Raw genomic sequence first — 13316 nt, forward strand, 5'->3', positions numbered from 1 at the left:
TATCAATCCCTCCATCCTATTTCAGCCTACCTATGGGACTCTGGAACTGGAAGTCTGCTGTGATAAAGGCTGACTTCATATCAGCCTACATCTTCCACCTCTCACTGGACCTCCTGGCCCTAACTGAAACCTGGATCACCTAGACAACACAGTTGCACCTGCAGCCCTCTCCACTAACTACTCATCTCTCCCACACCCCCTGTCCCTCCAGCAGAGGTTGAGGCACAAACCTGCTCCTCTCTCTCCAGTGGGAATATTCTGTTCTCCCTCTCCACCTGCCTGATCTATCCTCCTTTGAACTCTATGCTGTCTCCATCATTGCCCCGATCATACTCATTGTGATCATTCTCTGTCACCCTCCTGGCCACTTCCTCAATGACTTGGACATCTTGTTGAGTTCTCTTCCGAGGTCAGCAATCCGTTGATTCTCCTGGGTGACTTCAACCTGCATGTTGGGGATAGTCATGCAAGTGGCCTCCTGCAGTCCTTTGACTTCTGTGTCCCAGTCCTCTGGAATCACCTGGACCTTGTTTTCTCCTGAAACTGTCCTCTCTGTTACTCCACTACATGTCTCTGATAATTTCAAGCCTACATCATCAGTATTAACCCCTCAACACCCTCTATCACCTTCTGCTGCAACATAAAATCTCTCTCGTCCTTCTCTATAGACTTTCTCTGTCTTCTAATGTGCAGACCAGCAGCTCTAGGTCCACCCCATGGCTATCAGATATACTACGTGCCAACAGGGCCAAACTCTAGGCTGTAGAGCAACGATGGTGTAATCAAAGATTCTCATCATGGACCTGGAAGTTTACAAGGATCTCTTAGCAACCTTCCAGTCTGCTGTCTCTTCAGCTAAATGCACCTCAGAAAACCACCACAACAAACTGCAGTCTGCAATCAACAAACTACACAGACTCCTTGCCACCTTCTCATCCCTACTTTGTCCTCCTCCCTCCTCTTTCACTGCTGACAACTTTGCTTTGTTTTTCAGAGACAAGGTCAACTCATTCATGGGCAAGTTCTCAGCATCTACCTGCCCTGATCCTACTGGACCTTTCTGCAAAGTCACATTCTCTGCATTCAATCCCATCAAAAACTGAAATCTCCCACTTCCTGCTGTTACACAGAGCCACTCTTATAACCCATTTCCCTGCAACTTACCTCCTTCCCTTCCCAGACATGAACTTCTCACTTTCTTCTGGCTGCTTCCTATCTGCCTTTGAAACTGCCCTCATTTCACCTCTGTTGAAAAGAAACCCTCTCTGAACCCAGACTCAGTCCAGAACTACAGACCAGTGTCCCTCCTCCCTTTTCTTTCAAAACTCTGGAATGGCCAAACTGTGATCAATCATCTGCATTGCTAAACCAGAATGATCTCCTTGATGGGTAGCATTTTCAAGATTCAGAGCTGCCAGTTCCTTCACTGTATACCCCTAGCAGTTTGTCCTGGGCTTCTGCTAGTCAGTCCAGTACTTCTCAATTTCATATGATTTCAGTTGAAAGATGCGGATGATGAGTGCAAACTGACATCTGTTGTAAGGGATTTTCTGGTAATCAGAGGCTGGGCTTGGGTGGGAGTGTCGGTAGGATACCTAAGCGCTCCAGGCACAACCCCCAGATGTACGTCCTCAAAAGAAAAGGTTCTTGTGTCGAGAGGCTGCCAGCATTTTTTGAGGAAGGTCTATGGAGAACGGCTGAGTGGGTCCGGGGGCAGCACCCGCTGCATTCAAGTCCGATTTTCAGGGGTCGTGAGAGTCAAAGGCCATCCTCTCAGTTCTAAATGCTATTGATATAATTCAGTTCATTTCACTTCATTTTCACACAGGATGGTAGGGAGTTTTTTTGCACCCACCCCAGCTGTAGAACAACACAATGCAATATAATACAAAACTGCATGGGCCACATTACAGTAAGTAACAAAAAGTAGGATTCGGGCTACGATAGTGACACAAAGAGCATACTGGCGCCACATTTTTATTTATTTTTAATGTCCCTTTCCCACTTGTCATAGTCATCATCTGAACCGCTTGTCCCACACGGGGTCGCGGGGAGCCGGAGCCTAACTCGGCAACACAGGGCGTAAGGCTGGAGGGGAGGGGGACACACCCAGAACGGGACGCCAGTCTGTCACAAGGCACCCCAAGCAGGACTCGAACCCCCGACCCACCGGAGAGCAGGACAGGGGTCAACCCACTGCGCCCCCCCCCCCTTTCCCACTTATTTATTTTGTAAATTTATTGCTTGTAACAGAGCGAATGCAACTTGTGTGGAACAGGCCAGCTGACAGCAAAAAACATGATATGAATGTGGGTCCGGATTAATTCAACTCACTGCCACAGTGTTTACAGGTAAAGTCTGATGTTCCCGAGTGTCGGCGATCAATAAGATGAAGAAGAATGCATCTGTCCACGGTTTGTGTTTAATATATGTGTTTGTGAAACAAGATATTCTATTTTGCTCATTTTCAGTTACTTTGTTCATTTTTGGTCATTTTTAATTACTTTTAAATTGTTCTTTTTATGTAACTTAATGATTTAGTTAATTTTACTTTTTAGTTTAGTTTTGGGATTACTTAATTTTAATGCAGCTCAAAATTAATAAGGATATTTAAATATAAAGAGTCACGACCCTTACCAGGACAATTGGAAGGAAACTGACTAACTGAGCTATGTTAGATAATAGCTCCATCTGAGATTTTTCCAGAACCTAAACTGCATATCTCAGTTATATCTGTATTACTAATTGTGGCATAGTAGCAAAAATGACTTTGGAACTACAAACAAATGCATTTATGAACAGATTTCTGGGCTCAGTAATCATACATTTTCACAGTTATGAATGTGTGCAGAGAATAAAAGCCACAAGGCAACAGAGGAAACAAAACTTCTGCCCAGAACAGGAGGGGAAGAAAAAAAAACCTCTGGGGGAACCAAGGTCATCTGGCTGCCTGCCCCTCCTGGGAGTGCTAACACTATACAGTTCAGAAAAAAAGCTGTAGTTCTCTAGTGGACTCGTCATCTGGACATCCTCCATCTTCAGTGGTTCATGGTGGTCAAATGATGAGGATTTGAAGGTCTCAGTACAGCGGAGGTCATCCCAGGCATGTTGGACATGGGAAGAAAATAACATGCAATCAGAGAGTTATGCAAAGCACTTCATGGAGAGTATGCTGGGTGACAGTAGTGACTGATCTTCAAGTATAAATTTGACTGCAGTGACTATTTGGTGTTCCAAATATTAACTGATACACCCTTTCACAGCCCATGGGCCATATAACTGGATTCTTTAATGAGCATATTGGAATTACCAAGAAACACATGACAAAATTGAAATGTGCGCTACCATCTCACATCTAAATGAAAAATCCCTTGTTTCAATCACATGCTCTTACGACATTTCAGTTCAAAGCAAAGGTAGAGAATTCCATTGTTTCAGCAGCATATAGTGAGGGAACTTTTTGTGTAGGGTTCGGTTAATGAGTAAGAAGCTGAACGACTCAAAGAAATGAATATTAGTTCAAAATGTGTCCTTAGCAGTCACTTTTCACACTGAAATATGAATGTGTGAGTGAGGCATGTGATTTCATTTTCACTGGGCTGTGACACAATAGGTGGCACTACTAGTCAAGGCCCATTTTCAAAACTTTACTGCAGGTGTTTCTTGGTAATTCCAAAATACTCATTATTTTCAGTATGACAACCATGCAACAGAATGTGGGGCTAAAAAGTGTTTAGTTTTTTTACTCACCTTTGGCATACAGCTCTGATCACTCATGTGGGTCACTTCCATACTTACCACTCAAAACATGATATTTCACTCTTACGTTGACATGGATAAATGTTTAGTGTTATTGTTGGTAATGATAATATCAGGATTATCCTGCTGTATCTTCATATTTGGATAATACTGGGTGCCTTAATGTACAGTGTCTGTGCTACTGGGGCTTCCTCTGTAGCAGGGAAGGGGTGAGGGGGTAAAACTATTGCAAGGCGTAAATGCTGGTCCTTGAGAGTTGCCATGTAACCTGGTTTCAGCTGCAGATCACTTCTCAGTTGGTGTGTTTAGTTTTTTCTCTATACTGTGTCATTATGTTATCACACCTGGATTTTGAGGTGTCAATGGATATCGAATTGTAGCCCAACTCCCTCCCCGATTTGTCCATCACTGATCTGCTCTGGGATTGGAGGCTTTCATACTTAACTTCTTGGCCTTTTCTCATAAAGATGTGTTTCACGTTAGTATGACTGTATCTGTCTAAGTCTGAGTGTTAAAAAAGCTTTCAGGGTTTATCTTAAAATTTTCCTGTTTTTTTTTTTTTTAACAACTCAACTTTGATACTACTGTAGCTGCCTTTCTTTGTCCAGGTACTACTGCTTTCACCACTTACCCTCTTGTTGCTGTCACACACAATCCTGCTCCTCTACATACCCATACTATAGTAAAACACTTCACTACACTGTAAAGCTGACTGCCCCCTTGTCCATCGTCTCCTTTCTAGCATCCTCCGTGTTCTGTTGAACCTCTTTGCACGTCTCCCTGGTGTGATTGAGCTCGTTCATCAGATCAGGAACAGACCCTGAAAAACAGCAGGGTTACAATGCATCTTACCTTATTCTGTACTGTATAATAATAGTTATGACAGTTATATGGATCCCCCTGAGCAGTCTTGCAACAGGTCTAGCAGTGTCACTGTGACAGTTTCAGAGATTAATATTTTATCTGGTTGAAGCATCCGTGACTCAGCAGGAGCCAGGTCCGGAGAAGTTAGTCACTTTATGTGACAAAGAATAGAATAGCTGTACGACTGTTGTGTTGGCAGCTGAATAACGTTATGGAGACTAGTGTGTCTCAGTGCGAAATGGAGCATGCTAGTTTACTTTTTTACCTGTATACTTTGCGTTAATAAATTTAATTTGCTGCCAGCACTGACAAGTTCAGTCAATTCATTTAATCAACAAAATACAACATTCACTTCTGTACGGATCTGATTTGCTTTATTTGCCAGTTAGGTTAATTTTTATTCATTGGATTGATGCTGTTCTTCGAAGTGATTACAATAATGGACAAGTATTTATATGGCACCCTTATCCAAGGTGTCTTACAGTGATAGACATACTACACTGAACTCCCTGCAGTCATTCACCTACCTAACAGTATAACACACACACACACACTACAGGCAATTTAGAGTTACCAGCTCACCTGAAACACATGCCTATGGACTATGAGAGGAAACCCACACAAACACATGGGAAATATGCAAAGTTCACAAAGACTAAGCAGATTCGAACCCATGTCTGAACCCACAGCCCAGCTGCTGCGAGATGCTTGTGCTGTTCCCTGCACACATTTACTGTGTGGTTCTGTAAAAATCTCAGATCTGATAGCAACAAATAAAAATAGATATAGTTTATTCACTTCAAGGGGGCACAGTGGTGCAGTGGGTTGGACCGGATCCTGCTCTCCAGTTGGTCTGGGGTTTGAGTCCTGCTTGGGGTGCCTTGCGACAGACTGACGTCCCATCCTGGGTGTATCCCCTCCCCCTCCAGCCCTTCGCCCTGTGTTGCCGGGTTAGGTTCCGGCTCCCGCGACCCCGTATGGGACAAGCGGTTTCAGACGACGTGTGTGCGTATTCACTTCAAAATAAATGAAAAGGAGTTTAAAATAACAGCAACGTGTCTGCAAACTCCTATTCAACCCTGGTTTCTGACTAGTTTGTCCCACAACTATGTGCAACTTTAATATTTTTCCGGTTTCAGTTTCATTATTATGCCTCTAATTACTGGCTATATTGGAGTCATGATCACTGAGCAGACCAACCAGCATACTTAAGAGGAAAAGCAAGTAAAAATTTAGGAGCATGGGATCCAATAGAAATGTTGTGGTAACACTTTCTCAGTTTTGCAGGAAAGAGGTCTTTGATGCAAGTCCTTCTAAGAAAAATGTGATTTATTTTTTTTAAAGAAAGCTTTATTTTAAAATTGTATTTTGAATATAAACAATTTTCAGTTGTTTATATAATCCAAACTGATTTAAAAGTACAGATATTTTTTACTTTAAATACAATTAAAAACATTAAACAATTCCAGACATGAAATGTATCTAAATGTGCTATTTGGTTAAAAAAAAAAAAACAAAAAAAAAGGGTAAATGTCAATATCTATAAAAGCTAAAACTAGACAGTTAATATAAGTGGAGCAGTTATGGTCTATTAATGTAGAATTGCTGTTTGTCACACTGAGTCCTCGAGCCACTTACTTTAATCTGATTATTCCACACACGGTGGGGGGTGGAAGTTTATATACAGCCAGAAACTGTCAATTTACTGAACAACACTCTGTTTAGTCTGTTTCTGTTACCAAGTAGGTGAGTAGAATCAGGTGTGTAAATCATAATCATTTATTTATTTTATAGGTTAATTTTATGCAAGTGTAAAGACCATCCCTATAAGGTTCATATACTTTCCAGCAGCACTGTACAGTACATGTGACTTTTATATGAACACATCTCCATGTTGAAGAGCAGCACACTGTGGCCACTTTGTTTACACATACTTTACATCCCATATGAAAGAAACCCTTATACTACTGACTACACTGTTATATTTTACCCTTTTTATTCTATTTGCAAGCTATCGAACTGTAAGTTATGCTGAATAAAAGCATCTACTGAGTAATAGTTGTTTAAATTTATATTTTAAAGATCCACACGGAATTCTTTTTAGTTTTACCTGTATGAGTAGAAGAGCTTTTCTCACCAGCAGATCTAACTGTAAGAGAATGAATTATTTTAGTTACTACATCTTAGAAATATCAGTAAAGATCATAATAATCATACTCCAAAGTATAACCAATACGTTTTCATAAAATTACATGAAGCTGTCAGCAGTGCCTCAGTAATAACTTTAAAATTTTGTATGTTTGTGTATTTTCGTGTATTTCCTGTAGTGTTGAAAGTGATTTCATACTTACAATCAACATGAATCTCTAAGCTCCTCCTTCGCTTGTGTCCTGAAGGTGAGAAATGCAAACAGGTCAATAGATGTGAATGGACACAACATTTCACACCAGTATGAGCTCTACCAGTATGAACCTATAGTTGTGGGTTCGAAACCCATTCGGACAGAGTTCGCTTAAAGTCTCAGTTAAAATTGCTTTGGTACAGTAGTAACACACCGTGAGGCACAGCCAAAACAAACACACACTGTGTGTAATACTTACTGAGCATTTTTGGTTGGATTCCTTTTTTAGATCCAGGATGAAAACACACACACACACACGGGCTGGAAAGGACAGTAACATGACCTCTCAGTACAGTACACACTCAGTCATTCAATCGATTACACTTCAACACTTAACAAAAATGATAGCAAACGATGCAAAATATTGGGATATTAAAAACATTTTGTCCAAAATTCAAGAATGCAACCAAAACTGTACTGAGTGTAGATCCTGAGCACCTTACCGTCACCCTTCAACACAAGTGTTTTTATTCAAAAATCCCGCACTACACTGATGGACCAATACCGTTTCTTGACGTCATCTGATATGTCACAAAAGCGAAAGTGAAAGTTGTCTGTCTGTCTGCCCTTCAGACTCTTTGTGATTCTGTAGAATGTGATGCGATTTTATTCTTGGGAGATGTTTCACAGATACAGGCTGCTGTTGAGTTAATTGAAGTGTTTTCCAAAGTTTGAGGTCTGTGTCTTAACCTTAAAAAATGTGAGCTGCTTGCTTCAAAGTATTGTCCTGTAACGTCAATTAATGGCATCCCAGTCAAAGAGAAAATAAATTATTTAGGGATTCAGATAAGTAAGGATCCAGTGGACAGAATCGCTCTAAACTTTAACCCAATAATTGATAAGACAAAAACAAATTTAATCTTTGTTTGCAAAAGGATCTGTCTTTAAAAGTGCGGGCACTTCTCTCCAAAGCAGAAGGTATCTCCAGGCTCACATCTAGACAACAAAACTGACAGACCAGATGCTCTTCAATTCTCTGTGGAAAAACCAAGTGCACTATATCAGGAAATCTGTGGTTAAGAACTCATATAAGAATGGTGGGCTTCATTTCTTAGACTTTTCAACCTTGAATTTGACTCTTAAAATTAACTGGATAAAACAATTCCTGAGAAATAATGCCTCCATCTGGGATTTGGGGTCCAAATTTGCCAATAAGAAACCTGTTTTCCTTAAAGAATTTAAATAGTATAGTATAATACTGTAGCTCAATAAAAAAACTTTCTCTTTGAATCTGATCAAAAGTGATCTTCATCTCCGACAGAAAAGTGCATTTACTGTACATGCACTGCACCTGGATCATGAGAAGGTTTTATTGCTGCTTGGATGAGCCTCACTGTTACTGACTCTTGTCACTTTACACTTTTTCTCAAATACTGAAATGCCGCCGTTAAAACATAGTTCACATTTTCAAAGCAACTAATGCAACCAACAGAGCATCTCATCCCATGAGCAAAACAACACATGTCGAAAGAGCAAGTGAACCCTGCATCCACTGCAGCAATGTAAAGCTATTGTGAACAATTATTACATTTCTTTATTCTACAGGAAGCAGTAATGGCAACCAAAATACTAAATGTATCTGAAAGGATGACATTGGCTCTTTAGTTAATTTCTGAATTATTTAGAATGACTAAATTCTACACTCGATGATTCTGGAGAAGGGAACTGTTGTGTATGATGGTAACATAGATTTCACACAAAATACAGTAATTACTGTAAATTAAATAAGTTTTCATGAGTTCCATTTGTTTTATCGTGCTGTTTGCACAGAAGCTGAAATCAGGTCAATCCAGTTGCAAAACAAAAGAAAAATACGGGTGAAAAGTGCTGATAGAAGTTTATGCACCTGAAGTGTCTCACTCAAAATGTGTTTTGTGCTTTGTGCTTCTGATCTCGGTCTGGTGACGTGTTCCCATCAACATCACAGTTTATGTCATTTTTTTCAATGTGGCTTCGGAAGAAATATCTTCTACTGAGTACAACCCCTCCCCCCCAGTCTTCTGCACTGATGTTGTACTGCAGTGTTTGTGCAACATGTGGCCGCCTTCACTGTAACCCCCTTTGCCGTACCTCCCCCCACGGGAAAAGCCCCTTTTTTGTCCACTTGCAAGAGTTTATCCAGCAGAGAGGAAAGTCATAACTTTTTCAAACGCCATCATTCAGAGGAATCATCACTTTCATTGTCTTCCTCCCTACTGCCACTGCTCTCCTACTCTTTCTCGCGCTGTTCATCCTATGACTGTTAACACGTATCTCTGAGAGGGACAGCACCCGGTCTTGTAAATCCAAGCACAATTCCGGCACTTTCCATGGTTAGGGTTTCCTCCAGGCGTATTGTTTAGGTGCGGCACGTATTTTACTGTTTGCATGGCTGTCATCTGAGTCCCTCTGGCACACTACAGTGGCTCATGTAGGTGTGGCGCATTTCTCTCTGTTCGTAATCACACACTGAAAATGGACTTAGACAAAGGCGTCGGCTAAAGGAAGAGTAATGATAATTGTACACCACCCTGCGCGCTGTTTTTCTGCCTCTACTCGCCACGTTGCTCTGCAGATGCAGGTGAAAGGAACTGGCAGCCAGATTCTGTATGAGAATCCGGTACCTTTAGTCCTTCGCCAAACAAAGAGCACACAAAACCCAGCATCACCAGAGCAAAACGTGTCCCTGGTTTCTTACAGGCGGAAAGCAACACGGACACAAAAGCAAGCGGTAGAAACACAGGCTCACGCTGAGCTGAGCAGTGTTTTTGTTAATTTAGTGAATCATGTCCATCCAACAAGCAGGAGAGTTGAAGCCTGCAGAAGAGTCAGAGCATTAAAGAAGGAAGTGAATCACACTGAACGTGTTTTACTGAATCCAATCACTCATGTTTTTGCTTTCCACTGAGATCCTTCTCAAGGAGACGTCTTGTATTCTCCCTTCCGAAGTAACCCGGCGATGGATTTTTTTTTAATCTGCTTTCTGCGTCAATCACATTTTGGGAAACGGAGACAATGAGTTCTTTGCCTGCTGTTGATGCGTTCAAAGTATTTCTAGTGAAGGATTAGGAACAATGCAGGTGGAACACATGATACTGAAATTGGTCATTTCATTTCAGACACAGTTTTGTTGCCACAAATCAAAAGAGAGTTTACATTTCCTGGCTGTCATCCTGGTTCCTCTGCAGCTTCCTGGTCACTGCTCCAGGTGCGAGGTTCTGCTCAAACACGTCTCTCCCTAAGATGGTGTTTCCTGTGCTGCTCTTCCCCGAGACCCTCCTCTCTCTCACTCCTACGGAACACGATGGACACTTACTAAGCTTTTTCAAAGTTATGTTTCTGTGGAATTTGTAAGCACTACTGATTAAAATTTGTCTTGTTTAGATTATTCTGGAAAGCAAAGCACCTCTTGCTCACGTTTCATGATGTTTTTAGTCTCACCTTTACAAGATCTTCCATCATCTTCTGATTCACCTGTTAAAAAGAGGCTTCATTAGAACTTTTTTCCATTGCATTTAAGTGCATTATATTGTTTACAATCAAAAATAAAAACACTGAAGTGACACTGACCCACTGAGACTACACACAGCTGCATTGAGCGTCCATCGTGGTCCTTGAAGGAGGCTGCCTGTAGGGGTTCCTCTTTTTCCACAAGTCCTGTAGCCAGGGTGTGATCCTCGAATTCTGCCTGGAAATTTGCCAGATCACATTCACATCTCCTGGGAGATTCATCACTTCAGCCATTGTTCACGAGGGCACAAGAAAGTAGCTGAATACTCAGTGCCACAGGTAAACAGGAGTCACAAAGCCCTTTAGCGCAAAAAGCTGGTGCGCTCACTAGCTACAGTGCAGGATCCCACCTCTAACACCATCTTTCAGCGCGCAGAGTAAAGACACGGAGAGTGGCTGGCGGAACGACTCTGTTTGGGAAGCTCACATGGGAGGTCCAAAGAACCCCAACACTGATCAATGAATAAAAGATGGTTCTGAGTCCTAAAGAAGCCCGAAGGTGGTGCTACACAGACTACTTCCCTAACACCCACCCCCAGTCTCCAAGTTTTCATTGGAGGGATGTTTGGAATTCAGCAGTGCAAGAGTTAAAAGGGCCTTTATTTGTTTCTACCCTGCCTCCACCCGTACCTGTATGGTGCAGGTACACAGGTGTTTCCATGTACCTGCATGGATTCTTGCGCTGCTGAATCTCTGTTCATTTATTTATTTATTATTTTTTTCTATACTTAATTCAATACCAGAAGAACAAAATAAAACATCCAACATTCCACATCACAAGTCACAAACATAAAACATCCTCACATTTCATTACAAAACCATCTCTCAATATTAACAAGACAGAGCTTACTCACTTCTCCAAACACCTAGGATCACTAATCCAAAAAGAATAAACATCAGAATTTAAAAGCAAATATAAATATCCATTATGACAAAAAGAACCTGGGACTTTAAAACCCTTTACCGAAAAGTGGTTTAAATACAAAGTTTAAAACACATGTGTACCACACCCACAAGAAAAGCCCCTAGGCACCCATGCCAGAACTGCCACATCCTGATTTAGCTCCGTCATTAAAAACCACAAACATTAAACATTCATACAAAACACATATAAAAATAAAACATTTTAAAATCTAAAATACTATAAAATCTACAAATTAAAATCAATTATTCGAACATTTTTTCTAAACAAAAATCTCCATCCTCAGCTGTTGGGTGGGACTCTTCCCCAGGCCCTGAAAAACTGAATCTAGGGAGAGACCCCACCTGAGACAAGTCAATAACTAATAAGCCCGAGTGATCGGGTACCACTATGGAGGAGGGAGCATCTTCTTGGCCCTTTTGAGGGGTTGCAGTCAAGACCGGCACCACCAGTGTAGTACCGGAGATCAACCCAGCCTCCCTCTTGCGCCTTTTCTTCTTCCTGGTCACTCCCACAAGGTCCCGTAAAATGTCTGAGGGACCAGGTGTGTCCCTCTTCTCCTCGGCCCAGGACCCCTCAGAAGTGCCTAGCGAAGAAGGAGACCGTGCCACACTGGCCCCGGACAACCGCTCTCTTACCTCAGCACCCGCCACTGGTCCTAGCTGCTCTGCAGTGTCGCCAGACAAAGGCTGGGCTTCCACACCGTTCCCCCGTCGGCACTGTCTCTGCCCGCACTACCCCGCCACAGGTCGGCTTGTGCTGAGGGTAGCTGTGGGAGAGATGATCTTCCCCCCGGCATTGGGTACAGCGGTAGGGGCCTACGCAGTCCTTGGCCAGGTGGCCGATCTCCAAACATCGCTGGCACGTCATAGTCTTACAGCTTCTTCCGGTATGCCCCTGCCCAAGACACAAATAGCAGGAGGGAGGCTGACGGTGATAAAATAGTTAGCGTCTTGCCTTGACTAAGGTGAAATATGCCGGCGGGTGCCTATAACCGTCCATCCCTACAGGGTCGGGATGCAGGCGAACTGAAAAGTGTCTCCGTCCAGTCCAGATGCCCAGAAGGTCCTGGTCTTCCTCATGTCCGGGGAAGACGTCAGCAAAATCCCCCAGGAAGGCCGTCGCGACGTCCGCCGACACGAAGGGGTCGAAGACGTGGACAGTCACAATTCTTCTATCTGTCCTCCAGAGTGGCTCGATGGAGGAGGGGAGCAGCTTGGAATGCATTGCACTCACCCCTCACGTCTCCAACACTCTCCGATAACGTTCGTCGGTCGCCAGCGTGACGTTGAAAAAGGACAACGGCCCATTTCTCCGGATGCAGACAATGTCCTCCGCCGGAAGTCCCGGGAGTCCGAAGACGAATGGACGGACGAATGGGTTGCGCTCGTGAAATCTGACGACGTCTTACAATTCAGCAGTGCAAGAGTTAAAAGCGCCTTCATTTCTTTGTACCCTGCCTCTACCTGTATCTGTATGGTGCAGGTACACAGGTGTTTCCATGTAGCTGCATGGATTTTTATGCTGCTGAATCTCTGTTTATTACTGTGTTTTTTCACAGCAACATGTCAACCTCCTGCTGGACCATTTGGGACAAGTTCTGGATCTGAAACACATGCAGGCAGTTCCAGAGTCACCTGCATCCAGAGCCCCTGGTGGAGTCCACCATACCCCAAAGTGCCAGCAACTGGTGGCAAAGTGTCATTCCTATCGGTTTCTTTTGTATGGAAAACATTACATAAAAAATTTGAAAAATATTTTTTAAATGTTTGAGAGCAAGTGACACTACTCTGAGGCCAGTCGACACAGAAGGCCAAGGGACGCCAGGCACCATGAGGTCATTCTGTATTTCACGCACTCCACCACAAGGGACAGCGCTGT

The 13316-nt window shown here is 42.7% G+C and overlaps 1 long non-coding RNA gene across 2 annotated transcripts; it reads right to left on the reverse strand.

Annotated features, from left to right (window-relative positions):
• Positions 1–2568: 2568 nt before the first annotated feature.
• LOC108931899 (uncharacterized) lies at positions 2569–7505 on the reverse strand. Of its 2 annotated transcripts, XR_001965953.2 has the most exons (5): positions 7468–7505; positions 7224–7285; positions 6975–7013; positions 6734–6772; positions 2569–4579 (listed from the first exon to the last, which is right to left on the reverse strand). It is a non-coding gene; the product is annotated as an uncharacterized LOC108931899 (long non-coding RNA). The 2 variants fall into 2 exon arrangements; XR_001965952.2 differs by having other exon boundaries at positions 7224–7497.
• Between the last annotated feature and the right edge of the window lie 5811 nt (positions 7506–13316).

The sequence above is a fragment of the Scleropages formosus genome, chromosome 1, assembly GCF_900964775.1.
Source record: "Scleropages formosus chromosome 1, fSclFor1.1, whole genome shotgun sequence".
Classification (NCBI taxonomy): domain Eukaryota; kingdom Metazoa; phylum Chordata; class Actinopteri; order Osteoglossiformes; family Osteoglossidae; genus Scleropages; species Scleropages formosus.